The 20,681-nt window shown below is 47.0% G+C and overlaps 1 long non-coding RNA gene across 1 annotated transcript in view; it reads left to right on the forward strand.

Moving 5' to 3' along the window:
- LOC140121649 (uncharacterized) overlaps positions 1 to 20,681 on the forward strand; it is a 152,395-nt gene that overhangs the window by 42,218 nt on the left and 89,496 nt on the right. The window contains exon 2 of the long non-coding RNA XR_011854148.1: positions 20,136 to 20,216. This is a non-coding gene — a long non-coding RNA (uncharacterized lncRNA). The remainder of the gene's footprint in view (positions 1 to 20,135; positions 20,217 to 20,681) is intronic.

Here is a 20,681-nt window from a genome sequence, read left to right on the forward strand (position 1 = left end):
CTGCCAGGCGAGCTTTCGCCAATCCAAGCCCCTGTCTCTAGGCTACTCCCCAAACAGCACTTCTAAGAACCTTTTGTATAAGATCAAGTGTAGTAGCGTTCTTATAAGTTTAGGATATGCCGGGTGAGGGGAATGTAAACAGATGCGCAAGAAGCGCTGAAATAATATCCCTAAATGGTAAAAGTTTGCAAGTATATTTTGGGGATTACACAGCAGGGTGGCGACAAAGTTAACAACTTTGATGTGGAATGCCCTGTAATAGCTCTTGGGCGGTGTGCCTTTTATCGCCTAGGCTCAGCAGTTTCAGCACCGCCTGCTGTCGCTTAGCGACGGCACTGCTGCTGTGCCTAGAGCTACCGACTGATGGCGCCATGCCCACGGATGGTAATTCGGAGGAGGAGGTGGAGGAGGGGTGGGAGGAGGTATAGTAGGCCTTTGAGACCTGGACCGAGGTAGGCCCCGCAATTCTCTGCGTCGGCAGTATATGACCAGCCCCAGGGTCAGACTCGGTCCCAGCCTGCACCAAGTTAAGTGTAGTAGCGTTCTTATAAGTTTGGGATATGGCGGGTGAGGGGAATGTAAACAGATGCGCAAGAAGCGCATGATGCGCATGGAGCTGGCGTTCCGCTGCCAGGCGAGCTTTCGCCAATCCAAGCCCCTGTCTCTAGGCTACTCCCCAAACAGCACTTCTAAGAACCTTTTGTATAAGATCAAGTGTAGTAGCGTTCTTATAAGTTTAGGATATGCCGGGTGAGGGGAATGTAAACAGATGCGCAAGAAGCGCTGAAATAATATCCCTAAATGGTAAAAGTTTGCCAGTATATTTTGGGGATTACACAGCAGGGTGGCGACAAAGTTAACAACTTTGATGTGGAATCCATGAAAACAACCCAAATTTCTGCCTGACACACCTCGTTTGATAAAGGGACGATGTATGGAGGCAGCTATATGGACGACTTTTGGAGGTAGCAATGGAGACAACGTGTGGAGGCTGCTATGGAGACAATTTAATTTGGATAGTGCCTGTATGTGGCAGTCCCAAACATTTTTCAAACCAGAGGAGCAGGTAGGTGGCCCTCCAGTAAAATGGGATAGATTGAGTGCCTGTATGTGGCAGTCCCAAAAATGTTTCAAACCAGAGGAGCAGGTAGGTGGCCCTCCAGTAAAATGGAATAGATTGAGTGCCTGTATGTGGCAGTCCCAAAAATTGTTCAAACCAGAGGAGCAGGTAGGTGGCCCTGCAGTAAAATGGAATAGATTGAGTGCCTGTATGTGGCAGTCCCAAAAATTGTTCAAACCAGAGGAGCAGGTAGGTGGCCCTGCAGTAAAATGGAATAGATTGAGTGCCTGTATGTGGCAGTCCCAAAAATTGTTCAAACCAGAGGAGCAGGTAGGTGGCCCTGCAGTAAAATGGAATAGATTGAGTGCCTGTATGTGGCAGTCCCAAAAATGTTTCAAACCAGAGGAGCAGGTAGGTGGCCCTCCAGTAAAATGGAATAGATTGAGTGCCTGTATGTGGCAGTCCCAAAAATTGTTCAAACCAGAGGAGCAGGTAGGTGGCCCTGCAGTAAAATGGAATAGATTGAGTGCCTGTATGTGGCAGTCCCAAAAATGTTTCAAACCAGAGGAGCAGGTAGGTGGCCCTCCAGTAAAATGGAATAGATTGAGTGCCTGTATGTGGCAGTCCCAAAAATTGTTCAAACCAGAGGAGCAGGTAGGTGGCCCTGCAGTAAAATGGAATAGATTGAGTGCCTGTATGTGGCAGTCCCAAAAATTGTTCAAACCAGAGGAGCAGGTAGGTGGCCCTGCAGTAAAATGGAATAGATTGAGTGCCTGTATGTGGCAGTCCCAAAAATGTTTCAAACCAGAGGAGCAGGTAGGTGGCCCTCCAGTAAAATGGAATAGATTGAGTGCCTGTATGTGGCAGTCCCAAAAATTGTTCAAACCAGAGGAGCAGGTAGGTGGCCCTGCAGTAAAATGGAATAGATTGAGTGCCTGTATGTGGCAGTCCCAAAAATGTTTCAAACCAGAGGAGCAGGTAGGTGGCCCTCCAGTAAAATGGAATAGATTGAGTGCCTGTATGTGGCAGTCCCAAAAATTGTTCAAACCAGAGGAGCAGGTAGGTGGCCCTGCAGTAAAATGGAATAGATTAAGTGCCTGTATGTGGCAGTCCCAAAAATTGTTCAAACCAGAGGAGCAGGTAGGTGGCCCTGCAGTAAAATGGAATAGATTGAGTGCCTGTATGTGGCAGTCCCAAAAATGTTTCAAACCAGAGGAGCAGGTAGGTGGCCCTCCAGTAAAATGGAATAGATTGAGTGCCTGTATGTGGCAGTCCCAAAAATTGTTCAAACCAGAGGAGCAGGTAGGTGGCCCTGCAGTAAAATGGAATAGATTGAGTGCCTGTATGTGGCAGTCCCAAAAATGTTTCAAACCAGAGGAGCAGGTAGGTGGCCCTCCAGTAAAATGGAATAGATTGAGTGCCTGTATGTGGCAGTCCCAAAAATTGTTCAAACCAGAGGAGCAGGTAGGTGGCCCTGCAGTAAAATGGAATAGATTGAGTGCCTGTATGTGGCAGTCCCAAAAATTGTTCAAACCAGAGGAGCAGGTAGGTGGCCCTGCAGTAAAATGGAATAGATTGAGTGCCTGTATGTGGCAGTCCCAAAAATGTTTCAAACCAGAGGAGCAGGTAGGTGGCCCTCCAGTAAAATGGAATAGATTGAGTGCCTGTATGTGGCAGTCCCAAAAATTGTTCAAACCAGAGGAGCAGGTAGGTGGCCCTGCAGTAAAATGGAATAGATTGAGTGCCTGTATGTGGCAGTCCCAAAAATGTTTCAAACCAGAGGAGCAGGTAGGTGGCCCTCCAGTAAAATGGAATAGATTGAGTGCCTGTATGTGGCAGTCCCAAAAATTTTTTAAAACAGAGGACCGGGTAGGTGGCCCTCCAGAAAAATGGAATAGATTGAGTGCCTGTATGTGGCACTCACAAAAATTGTTTCAAACAGAGGACCGGGTAGGTGGCCCTCCAGAAAAATTAAATGCATGAAGTACTATAGCAAGAGCCAGTGGGCCCTGTCAAAAAATAGCCATTTTCCTCTGCTTTACTGTACAAAGAGGAGGAGAAGGAGGAAAATGAGGAGGAGGAGGAGGAGTGGATCAATTATTCAGGTTGAGCTTCCTTCACCTGGTGGAGATTGGAAATTCTGAGAAATCCAGCCTTTATTCATTTTAATAAGCGTCAGCCTGTCAGCGCTGTCAGTCGACAGGCGTGTACGCTTATCGGTGATGATGCCACCAGCTGCACTGAAAACCCGCTCGGACAAGACGCTAGCGGCAGGGCAGGCAAGAACCTCCAAGGCGTAGAGCGCCAGTTCGTGCCACATGTCCAGCTTTGAAACCCAGTAGTTGTAGGGAGCTGTGTGATCATTTAGGACGATGGTATGGTCAGCTACGTACTCCCTCACCATCTTTCTGTAAAGATCAGCCCTACTCTGCCGAGACTGGGGACAGGTGACAGTGTCTTGCTGGGGTGACATAAAGCTGGCAAAAGCCTTGTAAAGCGTACCCTTGCCAGTGCTGGACAAGCTGCCTGCTCGCCTACTCTCCCTCGCTACTTGTCCCGCAGAACTACGCACTCTGCCGCTAGCGCTGTCAGAAGGGAAATACTGTTTCAGCTTGTGCACCAGGGCCTGCTGGTATTCATGCATTCTCACACTCCTTTCCTCTCCAGGGATGAGAGTGGGAAGATTTTGCTTGTACCGTGGGTCCAGGAGAGTGAACACCCAGTAATCGGTGCTGGAATAAATTCTTTGAACGCGAGGGTCACGGGATAGGCAGCCTAGCATGAAATCTGCCATATGCGCCAGAGTACCAACGCGTAAGAATTCACTCCCCTCACTGGCCTGACTGTCCATTTCCTCCTCCTCCAACTCCTCCAACTCCTCTTCTTCTGCCCATACACGCTGAACAGTGAAGGACTCAACAATGGTCCCCTCTTGTGTCTCGCCAACATTCTCCTCCTCTTCCTCCTCATCCTCCTCCACCTCCACCTCCTCCGATATGCGCTGAGAAACAGACCTCAGGGTGCTTTGGCTATCAACAAGGGAATATTCTTCCCCCGTCTCTTGTGACGAGCGCAAAGCTTCCGACTTCATGCTGACCAGAGAGTTTTTCAACAGGCCAAGCAGCGGGATGGTGAGGCTGATGATGGCGGCATCGCCACTGACCATCTGTGTTGACTCCTCAAAGTTACTCAGCACCTGACAGATATCAGACATCCACGTCCACTCCTCATTGTAGACTTGAGGAAGCTGACTGACCTGACTACCAGTTCTGGTGGAAGTTGACATCTGGCAGTCTACAATCGCTCTGCTCTGCTGGTAAACTCTGGATAACATGGTCAGTGTTGAATTCCACCTCGTGGGCACGTCGCACAACAGTCGGTGAGCGGGCAGTTGGAGGCGGCGCTGCGCTGCCCTGAGAGTGGCAGCATCTGGGCTGGACTTCCTGAAATGCGCACAGATGCGGCGCACCTTCGTGAGCAAATCAGACAGATTGGGGTATGTCTTGAGGAAACGCTGCACTATCAGATTTAACACATGGGCCAGGCATGGCACATGTGTCAGTCTGCCGAGTTGCAGAGCCGCCACCAGGTTACGGCCGTTGTCACACACAACCATTCCCGGCTTGAGGTTCAGCGGTGCCAGCCACAGATCAGTCTGCGCCGTGATGCCCTGTAATAGCTCTTGGGCGGTGTGCCTTTTGTCGCCTAGGCTCAGCAGTTTGAGCACCGCCTGCTGTCGCTTAGCGACGGCACTGCTGCTGTGCCTAGAGCTACCGACTGATGGCGCCGTGCCCACGGATGGTAGTTCGGAGGAGGAGGTGGAGGAGGGGTGGGAGGAGGAGGAGGCATAGTAGGCCTGAAACACCTGGACCGAGGTAGGCCCCGCAATCCTCGGCGTCGGCAGTATATGAGCAGCCCCAGGGTCAGACTCGGTCCCAGCCTCCACCAAGTTAACCCAATGTGCCGTCAGCGATATATAGTGGCCCTGCCCGGCAGCACTCGTCCACGTGTCCGTGGTCAGGTGGACCTTGTCAGAAACGGCGTTGGTCAGGGCACGGATGATGTTGTCTGACACGTGCTGGTGCAGGGCTGGGACGGCACATCGGGAAAAGTAGTGGCGGCTGGGGACCGAATACCGAGGGGCGGCCGCCGCCATGAGGTTGCGAAAGGCCTCGGTCTCTACTAGCCTATAGGGCAGCATCTCCAGGCTAAGCAATCTGGAGATGTGCACATTAAGGGCTTGGGCGTGCGGGTGGGTTGCACTATATTTGCGTTTCCGCTCCAGCGTCTGGGGTATGGAGAGCTGAACGCTGGTGGATGCTGTGGAGGATCGTGGAGGCGACGATGGGGTTTTTGTGGCAGGGTCCTGGGCAGGGGGCTGACTAGCAGCTGACACAGGGGAAGGAGCAGTGGTGTGCACGGCCGGAGGTGAACGGGCTTGTTGCCACTGAGTGGGGTGCTTAGCATTCATATGCCTGCGCATACTGGTGGTAGTTAAGCTAGTAGTGGTGGAACCCCTGCTGAGCCTGGTTTGGCAAATGTTGCACACCACAGTCCGTCGTTCATCCGGTGTTTCCTTAAAGAACCTCCACACTTCTGAAGATCTAGCCCTCGCCGCAAGAGCCCTCACCACGGGAGCTTCACTAGTTGACAGTGGCGCTGATGCACCAGCTCTGGCCCTGCCTCTCCGTCTGGCCCCACCACTGCCTCTTCCAACCTGTTCAGGTCGAGGACTCTCCTCCGTCTCAGAAGCACTGTGTTCACCCGGCCTCTCAACCCAGCTTGGGTCTGTCACCTCATCATCCTCCGATCCCTCAGTCTGCTCCCCCCTCGGACTTCCTGCCCTGACAACAACTTCCCCACTGTCTGACAACCGTGTCTCCTCATCGTCGGACACCTCTTTACACACTTCCACTACGTCAAGAAGGTCATCATCACCCACAGACTGTGACTGGTGGAAAACCTGGGCATCGGAAAATTGCTCAGCAGCAACCGGACAAGTGGTTTGTGACTGTGGGAAGGGTCCAGAAAACAGTTCCTCAGAGTATGCCGGTTCAAATGCCAAATTTTCCTGGGAGGGGGCAGACTGGGGGGGAGGAGGCTGAGGTGCAGGAGCTGGAGGAGTGGCGATTTCGGTGACATGGGTGGACTGCGTGGAAGACTGACTGGTGGTGGACAAATTGCTCGAAGCATTGTCAGCAATCCACGACATCACCTGTTCGCACTGTTCTGGCCTCAACAGTGCTCTACCACGAGTCCCAGTAACTTCAGACATGAACCTAGGGAGTGTAGCTCTGCGGCGTTCCCCTGCTCCCTCATCAGCAGGTGGTGTCTCACCCCGCCCAGGACCACGGCCTCTGACCCCTGCAGTAGTTGGACGCCCACGTCCCCGCCCTCGTCCTCTACCCCTAGCCCTCGGGTTAAACATTTTTAAAATGAGAGTTATAACTTTATTTTTTTTTTTACTTTTTTTTGTTTTTTTTTGTGTTTTTTTTTTTTTGTGTTTTTTGTTTTTTTTTGAGTTTTTAAAACCAAACAATGCTATCCTATTGCTATGGCTATTTTCTAGCCAAGTATCAAAGGAAGCACAGTACTATGCCAGATGAGATGACACTGAGTTATTGCCTAATAGAAATCCAACCCCTACTGAATTTTGCCACTTCGGCCTTTGCTATGGATATGTGCGCCACTAAGCGCAGAACACAGCGGTCGCAAGTCTCACTACAAATTGCTCAGAATTGGCAAGTACATGCACTGCAGAAACTACAGCCACCAGCAGATCAACCAGAAATCAAATATATAGAACGCTACTGTAGGCTTCAAGATCAAGAAGCTGTTTGTATTCTCCTATGGCTATTTTCTAGCCAAGTATCAAAGGAAGCACAGTACTATGCCGGATGAGATGACACTGAGTTATTGCCTAATAGAAATCCAACCCCTACTGAATTTTGCCACTTCGGCCTTTGCTATGGATATGTGCGCCACTAAGCGCAGAACACAGCGGTCGCAAGTCCCACTACAAATTGCTCAGAATTGGCAAGTACATGCACTGCAGAAACTACAGCCACCAGCAGATCAACCAGAAATCAAATATATAGAACGCTACTGTAGGCTTCAAGATCAAGAAGCTGTTTGTATTCTCCTATGGCTATTTTCTAGCCAAGTATCAAAGGAAGCACAGTACTATGCCGGATGAGATGACACTGAGTTATTGCCTAATAGAAATCCAACCCCTACTGAATTTTGCCACTTCGGCCTTTGCTATGGATATGTGCGCCACTAAGCGCAGAACACAGCGGTCGCAAGTCCCACTACAAATTGCTCAGAATTGGCAAGTACATGCACTGCAGAAACTACAGCCACCAGCAGATCAACCAGAAATCAAATATATAGAACGCTACTGTAGGCTTCAAGAAGCTGTTTGTATTCTCCTATGGCTATTTTCTAGCCAAGTATCAAAGGAAGCACAGTACTATGCCAGATGAGATGACACTGAGTTATTGCCTAATAGAAATCCAACCCCTACTGAATTTTGCCACTTCGGCCTTTGCTATGGATATGTGCGCCACTAAGCGCAGAACACAGCGGTCGCAAGTCTCACTACAAATTGCTCAGAATTGGCAAGTACATGCACTGCAGAAACTACAGCCACCAGCAGATCAACCAGAAATCAAATATATAGAACGCTACTGTAGGCTTCAAGAAGCTGTTTGTATTCTCCTATGGCTATTTTCTAGCCAAGTATCAAAGGAAGCACAGTACTATGCCAGATGAGATGACACTGAGTTATTGCCTAATAGAAATCCAACCCCTACTTAATTTTGCCACTTCAGCCTTTGCTATGGATATGTGCGCCACTAAGCGCAGAACACAGCGGTCGCAAGTCTCACTACAAATTGCTCAGAATTGGCAAGTACATGCACTGCAGAAACTACAGCCACCAGCAGATCAACCAGAAATCAAATATATAGAACGCTACTGTAGGCTTCAAGAAGCTGTTTGTATTCTCCTATGGCTATTTTCTAGCCAAGTATCAAAGGAAGCACAGTACTATGCCAGATGAGATGACACTGAGTTATTGCCTAATAGAAATCCAACCCCTACTTAATTTTGCCACTTCAGCCTTTGCTATGGATATGTGCGCCACTAAGCGCAGAACACAGCGGTCGCAAGTCTCACTACAAATTGCTCAGAATTGGCAAGTACATGCACTGCAGAAACTACAGCCACCAGCAGATCAACCAGAAATCAAATATATAGAACGCTACTGTAGGCTTCAAGAAGCTGTTTGTATTCTCCTATGGCTATTTTCTAGCCAAGTATCAAAGGAAGCACAGTACTATGCCAGATGAGATGACACTGAGTTATTGCCTAATAGAAATCCAACCCCTACTGAATTTTGCCACTTCAGCCTTTGCTATGGATATGTGCGCCACTAAGCGCAGAACACAGCGGTCGCAAGTCTCACTACAAATTGCTCAGAATTGGCAAGTACATGCACTGCAGAAACTACAGCCACCAGCAGATCAACCAGAAATCAAATATATAGAACGCTACTGTAGGCTTCAAGAAGCTGTTTGTATTCTCCTATGGCTATTTTCTAGCCAAGTATCAAAGGAAGCACACTACTATGCCAGATGAGATGACACTGAGTTATTGCCTAATAGAAATCCAACCCCTACTGAATTTTCCCACTTCGGTCTTTGCTATGGATATGTGTGCCACTAAGAGCTAAACACAACGGTAGCAAGTCCCCCTGCTAATTCCTCACAAAATGGTAAAAGATGCAAATTAAAATAAAAAAAGTAGAACGTTATTGTAGCCCTAAGAAGGGCTGTTGGGTTCTTTGAGAATCACTCCTGCCTAACAGTAAGCTAATAGAACACCCTAACGCTTTCCCTGAGCAGCAGCAGCTCTCTCCCTAGCGGCATCCAGAGACAGAATGATCCGAGCAGCGCGGCCAGCGGCTAGTCTATCCCAGGGTCACCTGATCTGGCCAGCCAACCACTGCTATCGACGTGTAAGGGTACCACGTCATGCTGGGTGGAGTGCAGAGTCTCCTGGCTTGTGATTGGCTCTGTTTCTGGCCGCCAAAAAGCAAAACGGCGGGAGCTGCCATTTTCTCGAGCGGGCGAAGTATTCGTCCGAGTAACGAGCAGTTTCGAGTACCCTAATGCTCGACCGAGCATCAAGCTCGGACGAGCATGTTCGCTCATCTCTAGTAACAAACTTTGTGGAGCCTTTTTTCATTTAATCCATTGTAAATGTTTAATTTTCCACCCAAAATGAGTGTATTGTGAAAAAATATTACAATTTTCAGACTGCACCTCCGTTTTGTTTTAACCCCTATAAAACACCTAAAGGGTTAACAAACTTCTTAAAAGTGGTTTTTCATACGTTGAGGGGTGTAGTTTCCACAATGGGGTAATTTATGAGTCTAGCTATTATTTAGGCCTCTCAGTGTCAATTAGAAGTTGAGCAGGTCCATCTAAATACGGGTTTTGGTGATTTTACAAAAAATGTGAAAAATGATACCTAAATTCTGAGCCTCATAACATTCTAGTAAAATATGTGGAATCTTAAAAAAACCATGCCAACATAAAGCAGACATTTGGGAAATGTAAGTTATGAATTTATTTGGGTGCTATGACTATCTGCATCAAAAGTAGAGAATTTAGAACGTTGAAAATATAGAATTTTTCCAATTTTTTGCCAAATTTTGTTTTTTTTCATAACTAAACGCAAAAGATTTCATCCAAATTTTTAAACTAATTTGAAGTACAATGTGTCACGAGAAAACAATCTCAAAATCCCCTGGATATCTCATAGCGTTCCAAAACTATAACCACTTATAGTGACACAGGTCAGATTTGAAAAATGGGTCCGCGTCCTTTAGGCCAAAAGATGCTGTGTCCCGTAGGGGTTAATTCCCAGCCACCAAAACATATGGATGTAAATCCTAAAGTGAGCAGTGCAGTGAGTTCTGTGCAGAGTGTCAGCAGTACCGGTGTAGAAAGAGTTTGTGAAGGAAAGAACATGAATGGGGTAAAGAAAGCAGCAGCAGTAAGTACCTCTAAAGTGAATCCATCTGCCAGTGTGAGTGTGAAGCAGGAACCATTGAGTGAGAGCAGAGTGTTGGGAAATTCGCTGGGGAAAGTTGTGCAGGAGCAGAGGCAGCCTCCATCACAGGCCTCTGTGCTCTCTACACCTCCATCCAGGCACAGGAGGACATCTCTAGAGTGCCAAACAATCCTGGAGAACCTGCAGAAGCCTGTCCTGATCTGGTCAGAGAGAACCAGGTCTGGGAGTGGAGGAAACAAGACCGTGATATCTGTGGAGGCCGAGGTGAGACCAACAGGGAGGCCTCAAGCTGCTACTGGCGCTGTCACTGGCAGGAAAGTGGGACCCAGTCCCCAACATGGACATTGTACCCCCCCCCAGTAGTGACAGCTGCAGCGCGCCAGAGCCCACCAGCGGCACAAAGGCCCGGACCCAGCAGAGTACAGCATGCAGCACTTCCCTATGCAGCGGCTGAGCATGCACCTGCAGCCTCTCCCAGTCCTGCAGCTGAGCGTGCACCTGAGCTCCGGCTGGCTGATAATATCCCAGCGCTCGTAAAAACAATGGAGAAGTTAAAAGAAGAAAAATGGCTGCTACAGAAAAAAAAAGACTGTTCTTATAAAATGAAAACCACAAACCCTGAACGACACGAGCTGCTTGACAAAAAACTGGCTACACTGGCTAAAGACCTCGCTGATAACATCACCAAGACAGAGGCCGTACTGGAGCAAATGGGACCCCTGGCCAAGGCGTACAGGAACCGGGAGCGATTCCAGGCTCAAAAACATCATAGAGGATCATCATATCCTGTACCGGAGACCTGCGCTAATGGCGTCCAGCAGTCCTATGCAAAGCCTGTACTGCAGCCTGCGACTTTCCCCTATAAAGAAGGAAAACTATACAGGAAAGACTTTTCCAGGAATCAGCAGCCACTTACAGAGGCACCACAAGTCCCAGCAACCTGCAATCTGCAGAAGGATCACAGCCGCCCCTCTGATGTTAGAACAGAGCAAACACCACATGTCCCAGCTTTCAGTGTGCAACGTGGATATCTGCCTGATGGTAGCGGGGAACAAGCACCACAAGTCCCAGATGACGGCTCACTGCAGAAGGACTGTGCACCTGATCCTGAAGGTAACACTGTGGCATCTGAGCAGGATCATCAGGACTCTGCTGGGACTGATTGTATGGACATTGATGGGACTTCAGTGTCTGATACTGCTCATACATCAGTACCTAATGCCTATGCCCCTAATGTCTGTGATACTGCTGCCCCTATTGTCTGTGATACTGCTGCCCCTATTGTCTGTGATACTACTGCCCCTATTGTCTGTGATACTGCTGCGAATAATGTCTGTGATACTGCTGCCCCTATTGTCTGTGATACTGCTGCCCCCAATGTGTGTGATAATGTTCCAACCGGGGAAATGCAGTCTGTGTGAGATGTTGCCATAGAGCAGGCAGAGCAGTGTATGGAGGCTGATGGTGGGGAGGGGGTAGTACAGTCTGATGCTCAGGACTTCCCCCCTCTAGTTGCTGAGGTAGCAGACCCTCAGAGTGCAGGAGCCCAGCAGCCCCCGCAGCGCCTTCAGACACAGCAGGGTACTGGCCTTCACCAGTCTTCTTCTGGCAACGCCTGGAGCCGGGGTGCACCATCTTTTTCGTCCGGCTCACATTACACCGGTCAGGCGTTTAAGAGGAGGAATGTGGTGAGATTTAGGCACAGAGGGGCCAAGGAGGACCTACCTGACAGGCGGTTTGCTGTCAGATCGCTATTGTGTGACCAGATGGGTTTTGAGACATTCTGGCTGTAATTAACCTCCCTGACCGCCAGGTATATGACGTGAGCTTTAAGCTGATGTGCAACCTGGACCGCTTTTGGGCCATCTTCCCCAGGTTTAGAGATGCAGAGGGGTGGAATAATTTCAGCTTCATCCCCATCTCTAAACTTGGTACTGTCACTGTCACAGTCATCTTCTGGAATGAGTCTGTTCCCCAGCAGGATATTGTCATCTGGCTCAAGAGACACTGTGACCTCATGTCAGAGCTCACTAAGACCCGGGATGAGGACGGGATCTGGACAGGAGGGTGGAAGGTCCTGGTGAAGTTAAGACAATATAACAACATAACCCAGCATCTGCCCAACTCCTTCTTCATTGGCCGGGAGAAGGGAGTATGTTTCTATCCAGGTCAGCCCCGTAGATGCTTCAAATGTGGTAGAGTCGGTCACATCACCAGTAATTGCTCTTTGGTCAAGTGCAGCCTGTGTGGAGATATCCTAATGCCTGGCACAACATATGTAAGACCTTCCCTGATGAAGACCTATTGGCAGGGGCAGATGACCTGGGGGAGGAGGAGGCATTGTTATTAGGGTCAGATCAGGCTACGCCAGAACCTCAGCAGGTCCTAGAGTCAAGTGATGCTATACCAACACCAGACCAGCCTCTTACCCAAACCATGGAGGGAGATATGGAAGTTGTCCAGCAGGGTGCACCACCCTCAGAGCTCATACCCTCTCCAGCCACAACATCTGCTAATAAGAGGATGAAAAAAGATAAGTCCACCCGTAAGCCTGAGGGTGAGTGGACCACAGTTCACAAGTCATCTAAGATCAGAGTGGATAGTGGAACAGACATGACTATGACAGTGAATAGATTCAGTGTCCTCTCAGAGTCAGACGCAGAGGAGGAACTAGAGAAGGAATTGCAGAGGATGGTGGCAGAGTATGATGAGGATCCCGATGGTGACCCCCCCCTCTAAACGGAGACCCCATAGGGTGGGACCAGAGTCTGAATCAGACATGGAGACGGGTGGTCAAGAGGAGGGATCTGATCCAGATTTATGATGATGGGGACACTCTCTCTGCTTCTTGTTACAGCTCTAATGGCGAACTTCAACCTGAAAATAATATCTAGCAATGTCAACAGCATTAGGGCAAGAAGGACAAGACATGCGGTGTATGAACATCTACATTATCTCGATGCCGATGTCTTTTTCCTACAGGAGACTCATCTTAATAGTCTTAGTTTGTTAAAAGAAGCAGAGAGAGAATGGCGCTCCGGGCCGTCCATCTGGTCACTGTCTGTAGAGCCATGTGCCGGGGTCTCCATACTGTTTAATACCCACGATGTCACCATTCACAGACTAACCGAGGTGTCAATGGGAAGATGTTTGGTGCTGGAGATTACTATCCGAGGTAGAAGGCTCCGGCTTATCAATATCTATGGTCCACAGACAGTGACTGACAGAGTCAATCTATTTAATGATGTGAAGCCCTATTTATTTACATCTCTCCCAGTCATCATGGCGGGTGATTTCAACGCCACTAGGACATTGAGTGACAGACCCACTAGTAGGCCTCTTGCTAGGGACTCTAAGGTCTTAAATGATATTATCACATAGTCAGGTTTATCTGATGTCTTTGTGCAGGGTGGTAGGAAACCCAAATTTACCTACTCCTGTGCTGGGAGGTATAGCAGAATAGACTTGGCGCTGGTGAGTCCCACGGAGGTCATTGGGGATAGAAGTGAGAAGTCTGTCCCATACTCGGATCACCTGGCCCTATACTTCTACTAAGGTAATACGGAACGTCCAGATATAGGAAGAGGCTTGTGTAGACTAAATTCTACCCTATTAGAAGAGGTGTTTGTCCAGGAACAAGTCCACTCTCTTATACAGGGTGAATTGGACAGAGTGTATTTCTATAATCATACATCTGACTGGTGGGAGGATGTCAAGGAGGAGATCCGGTCCCTCTTAAAGAGACTGTCAGTGAAGAAGGGTAAGAGTAAGTACAGCCAGTATCTCAAGCTGCAGAAAGAATTGGAGTCACTCTATTTGGCGGGTGGGGATGAAAAACAAAAGATAGACCGACTGAAATCTGAAATAAAGCTGTATCAGTACAGCCGCTACACGTCCCTGTTTGTGGAGCGAGACTATGGAAAATGAGTCACGCCAGATCCATATGAGAGTTGCCGGGAACGTGTGGCTAAGAAATCGATAACAGGTCTCATTGACTCCCAGGGAGTTTTACAAGAATCTCGGGAGGGTATCCTGGGGGTGGTGAGATCCTACTATGCTGAGTTATTTCAGAAGAAGGTTTTGGACAAAGACAAAATGGCTCAATTCTTGGAGGCAACTCCAGGCCCTGACACTAGAGATTTGACAGCAGGAATAACAGAGGAGGAGGTTAAAGAGGCCATCAATAAGTTACATCTGAAGAAGGAACCAGGTCCAGATGGGATAACAGCTGAATTTTATAAGAAATTTAGAGACCTCTTAGCCCCGATTCTTGTGGATGTGTTTACCAATTGTCTAGAAAATCACCTGATGCCTCCATCCATGAGAGTGTCCTCCCTTATTCTGCTGTCCAAAGGTAAAGAGCCTAGTGACATCAACAACTGGAGGCCGATCGCCCTCTTGAATGTCGACAGGAAAATTTTGGCAAAAATTCTGTTTTCTAGTTTAGTCTGTTTGTCCCCGGCACTGTTGGCAGGCTCTCAGTACGGCACAGTAAAAGGGCGGAACATCTCTGGAGCAGTTATCTCGATAAGAGAGATGTTTGAGAGATGTAAAGCCCTGAGGTGTGGGAGATATGATGGACCAGGCTAAAGCCTTTGACAGGGTTGACCACGATTATCTATGGGCCAATTTGTCAAAGTACATTATTCCGGGACAATTTATTGATTGGCCGAGAACTTTGTATAGAGAGGCAAAGAGCTTTCCTCTGATCAATGGTTGGCAGGGGGACACTTTTGAAGTAGAGGCAGGGGTGAGACAGGACTGCCCCCTGAGTCCACTGCTGTATGTGTTTGCCATAGACTTGTTTCTGCGATCACTGCAAGGGTGTGATTTTCAGGGGTGCCGGTCCCCCATTACTTGCCTTTGAAGGTAGTCGCCTACGCGGATGATGTGACTGTCGTGATATCTGAACCTTGTGAGGTGAAGATGTTGTCTGCAGCCATCAGAAGTTACTCAGATGCCTCCGGGTCTTTGGTCAACCTAGAGAAGAGTCAAGCTTTCTGGATATTGGATACTGCTCCTGGCTTTGATTTGCCACAATTCGCCAAGGCCTCCACCCATATTAAAATCCTTGGGGTTAAATTCGGGAGGGAAGACAATGCCAAACTAAATTGGGAGGATAAGTTGGATACCGGAAATACAAAGGTTCAGCGATGGAAGAACTGGAGGCTGACCTATAGAGAAAGGGTTACTCTGGTGAAGACTTACCTGGTCCCTGTCTTCCTCTATGTCTCTGTCGTATTTCCCTTGCCAGAATCTTTCTCCGCTAGGCTCTTTAGCCTGTTCTGTCAGCTTTTATGGGGCAACAGGTTGAACCTGGTTAAAAGAGGGATCACCTACCTGCAGAGGAGAGAGGGTGGACTGGATATGTTAAATCCAAGGGTTTTCTTTGACTCCATGTGTCTGAAAGTCAATTTCGGTTGCCTGGAATCAAATGATGGTCTCCTGTGGGTAAGTAGTGTCAGGGACTGGATATTGCCTTTTGCAGAGTCTTGGGTGCGAGGCGGCAGTCTCAAGAGGGGCCGATGGACTCCTCGCTCCCCCCACCCAGTATCTGGTATATGGTCTAAAGTGTATCAGGATGTGGAAGCTGGAGAAGTCCTACATTGTCAGTAACACCAGGAGAGATCTCTATACTAGGATATGTCGGGCTTTCTACTGCTCCTCACTTGCTCTCAGAGACTGTGTGACCACCACCTTACAGAAGAGTCTCAGGTTCCTCAATGCGAAGCGACTTCCCTCCAAGTTGTTTGATATCTCTTGGTTGTCACTACATGGGAAGTTATTTGTGAGAGGGAACCTAAAGTTTGTGAGTGTGGCAGATAGGAAGTGTCCTCTGGGGTGTCAGCAGGAGGAGACGATGGAGCATTTCATCTCTGAGTGTTGGGGAGGGAGGAATATCTGGAAAGGAGTATGTGACCTGCTGAACATCCCGAGGCTGCAATTCCTCCAGTACCTGGACATCATCTATGGCGTCCCATCTCCAGATGGTAATATAGATCCGGGAACCATGTATCTCATAATAACTGTGATAAAATATTACCACTGGCATGCGAGAACCCGGGTGTCCCTACACAGCGAGGACTATAACTACTCGGCTGTGGTATCCCAAATATTGTCTGAGCTAAGGTGGATAAAATCACTGGAAGTCAGAAAAGACCAGAGAAATAGGAAATTATGGAGGAATGTATCTGATGTTTAATTTCTATATATATATTGATTTTGCATTTTTCTTTTTCCTTTCCAGCAGCAGCTATGGACTCTAAGTTACATTTACTCTGAGTTTATATTTGTTTGATTCCTAATTGTGTATACAGAAGAATGTATTTATGATTTTGTTTAATTGTATTTTGTTGGTTTTTACAATAAAAATTGCCCCCTATGTACAGGAATATAACTACTATAATACTGCCCCCTATGTACAAGAATATAACTACTATAATACTGCCCCCTATGTACAAGAATATAACTACTATAATACTGCCCCCTATGTACAAGAATATAACTACGATAATACTGCCTCCTATGTACAGGAATATAACTACTATGATACTGCCCACTATGTACAAGAATATAACTACTATAATACTGCCCCCTATGTACAAGAATATAACTACTATAATACTGCCCCCTATGTACAAGAATATAACTACTATAATACTTCCCCCAATGTACAAGAATATAGCTACTATAATACTGCCCCCTATGTACAATAATATAACTACTATAATATTGCCCCCTATGTACAAAAATATAACTACTATAATACTGCCCCCTATGTATAAGAATAGAACTACTTTAATACTGGATGTGTTTAGGATGACAACTTTCTGCCCTGAATAGGGTATTACCCCATGTGGGTTTTCAATATATCGCTATGAACCAATGGGTTATATATCGCTATGAACCAATATGAAACTAGATTGGTTCATGGCGATATATAACCTATGACTCTCTTGCATCTGACACTCCCCTTGAGAAAGCCAGTGGGCGAAACACGTGTTGGGGGCTGCACAGTGCAAACCTTGCATCCTGGTATGGTAATGATTTCTAGTACTTATTGAAGCTGCCGATTTTAATGCTAAGGCTTATATTCACCTGTTCCTTGTTTTAAGTTACCGTATATACTCGTGTATAAGCCGAGATTTTCAGCACAAAAAATGTGCTGAAAAACCTCGCCTCGGCTTATACACGAGTCAGTGATAAAAATAAATACATTAATACTCACCCTCTGGTGTCCCCGATGTTCCTCGCGGCTCCCGGCGGCTCCCGATCCCTGTCGCGGCTCCCGGCTGCTTCTTCACTCTTCACTGGCCGGGAGATCGCGCTGGCTGTCGCACACTGTGATGCGACGCTGTCGCCGCGGATGACGTCATCAGCGGCGACAGCGCGGCATCACAGTGTGCGACAGCCAGCGCGATCTCCCGGCCAGAGAAGAGTGAAGAAGCAGCCGGGAGCCGCGATGGGGATCGGAAGCCGCCGGGAGCCGTGACAAACATCGGGACAACGGAGGGTGAGTATTAAGTTTATTTCTTTATCTGTATAGAGGCTGCTGTATACTGATGGGGGCAGGCTGTATACTACTGGGGACAAGCTGTATACTACTGGGGGCTGTGCTGTGTACTACTGGGGGCAGGCTGTATACTACTGGGGGCAGGCTGTATACTACTGTGGGCAAGCTGTATACTACTGGGGGCAAGCTGTATACTACTGGGGGCAGGCTGTATACTACTGGGGGCAGGCTGTATACTACTGGGGGCTGTGCTGTATACTACTGGGGGCAGGCTGTATACTACTGGGGGCTGTGCTGTATACTACTGGGGGCAAGCTGTATACTACTGGGGGCAAGCTGTATACTACTGGGTGCAGGCTGTATACTACGGGGGGCAAGCTGTATACTACTGGGGGCAGGCTGTATACTACTGGGGGCAAGCTGTATACTACTGGGGGCAAGCTGTATACTACTGGGGGCAAGCTGTATACTACATGGGGGCTGGTTGGCTGTATACTACATGGGGGCTGGCTGTATACTACACCCTCGGCTTATACTCGAGTCAATAGGTTTTCCCAGTTTTCGGTGGTAAAATTAGGGGTCTCGGCTTATACTCGGGTCGGCTTATACTCGAGTATATACGGTACTATGTTATGGACTCCATACTGAAGTTTCTCTTTTCCTTGGTATTTTGCTTGTTCAGCATGTGGCTATGCACTATTTTTAACTAAGTGTTCCCATTGTATGACTACCTCTTTATGTAAGTTTGTTATTACTATCTTTTTGTGAAAAATAATAAAATTTACTTAATATTCATAATCGTTTTGTGAATATAGTTATAATTTATGTCATTTGGATTTGATATACTTATACCCTGTATAATGTAATACGTATTACTAAAGCTATAACAATATAAGCGTGATAATATGTACTACTAAGATATAATCATATGGTAATGCATACATGTTTGTTAAATTCTAAAAACAATAAAAATAAAGTGACAAAAAAAAGCAGTGGAAAAAACACAACTGCTGAGAAGAGGATTTAATTGCTGTTAACATTGCGTTTACAAAAATATAATCTTAATGCATGTAATTGGTAACGCTATATCAACACCACGTGTGAATGCACCCTCATGTGGAAAGTGTACATGAATTAATAGATAAATTTATAGAGATAATAAAGAAAACGGCATTGAATACTATAAACCACAAGAGAACATGCATGTATGAGAAGATAAAAGTGCAGTGACAATAAGGTGCTTGCATATGCACCGCCTCTTGTCTTGGGCCAGTAGTACTAATGCCCATATTTTATATAAAAATATTTCTGTGTTGGCACCAATGCGCCAAAATCCAATCGCGTGTGCCAAAATCCCGGGGCAATTCGGTGCAAAGCGGAAATATTCGGGAAACCCAACGAAAGTGCGGCATAGTGTGGCTTGCAGCATTCGTAACCATTTCCATATGAAAGTCATGTATGCTTTTTGAGAGTAATCACTACTTGTGTCACACAATGATTGTGGGTTTCTGGGAGACAGCCCTACAGGGGCTCCCACCTTGTTTGTTCAGCTCTTTCAATTGCTTCTTCGTTATCTTTTACCCATCTTCATGTCCTTCAAGTGGTTATCTGCTAACAATAATGGACCTCTGTCATTAGAGAATAGCATTTTGAACATGTTTGTAATATACACCTATTACCAATTTTGCCTAATTCTCAATATATTGACCTTTCAGCATCCCCAGTACCTGTTGTTACATTTTATAGTTTTCAATGGCCATGTCCTGCTTAGCAGCCATGTCTGCAGGATGGGTTCATGCTCATATAGCTGGAACTATCAATCCCATCCAGAAGAGCAAACATAGAAGTATACTGTATTCCAGACCATTGAGGCATGTATATATCCACATGAACTGCTGTGATTCACAGTTCCAGTGCGTTTGGAGGGGACATGAAGGGGTGCATCCAGGTGCTGAGTGTGCCAAAGCGGACCATTAAGGCCCCACGCCTGCACACTAGCCATAGCCTGCCAACTTTTAGTATTGAAAGTTTTCAGGTTTTTATCGCAATTCCATGCCAGGCAGAGCCTCATGATGTATCCGCTTTGTGCAGTTTACCTGTGGAGATTAAATCTGACGCATGGTCTTTAATCTGGCGCCATCTGCTTGGGAAGGCATATTTTCTTGCTGCAGAATTGTGGTGCATGTCAGTAATAAATGTGGCACAAACTCTCACTAAGCAGTAACAGCCCCTTTAGGTGAACATTTCTTCTGTCTTGTTGGACACAGTGCAGCCGCGACACAAAACTGGCGCAGAGTCTTTATAAATACATGTGCAAGCAGTTTACACATTCTTTTCAGTGCAAAGTCAGTCAGAAAACTGGCACAAACACTTTAATACATAGGCTTTTTGAAATTTTTTGTCTTTTTGTCATTGTTTTTTGATTTCAGGGTGTTCACAATTCTAGCATTGCCTCTTTTTTTTTTTTCTTTCTTTTTTCAGATTACAGACTGATGAAATACAGACTCCAAAAAAGACTACAGATCCATTGTTATTGCCTTAGAAGAGCATGTTTATGTGCAGGTAGGCTGGTAGTAATAAGGTAGATCCAGTGGCATGTTCATCTATTGTACAGCAGCCAATCTATTTGTAAGCTAATCGTTTAGTGCTCCCGAACATTAGAAATCATCTATCATATAAATATACAAACTATCTTACAGGGCTACAGGGGTGTGGAGCAGCTGCACCGTGGAGCAGGAGCAGGAGTTATGGTTACTCCACGCCCCAGTAGCCTCTTTATATCCCTCCTCCCCTTCTGTCTTCAGTTTGCAGCTTCTTTTCTGGAGTTCTGCTCATGTAGATCCATGATGGTAGATTTCATTTAAGCCCAATTAAAAAAATCTTAAACAGAAGTATCAGCAAAATATTGTTTATTTTGTATTATTGTTAGGCTGAATCTCCACTGCATCTGATCCGTGCTGTATAGCACTATTAGGCCATGGTTACACGTTCTGCTAGCGTTGCGTTAATGACACAATGCTAACGCAT

Source organism: Engystomops pustulosus, chromosome 3 (assembly GCF_040894005.1).
Source record: "Engystomops pustulosus chromosome 3, aEngPut4.maternal, whole genome shotgun sequence".
Classification (NCBI taxonomy): domain Eukaryota; kingdom Metazoa; phylum Chordata; class Amphibia; order Anura; family Leptodactylidae; genus Engystomops; species Engystomops pustulosus.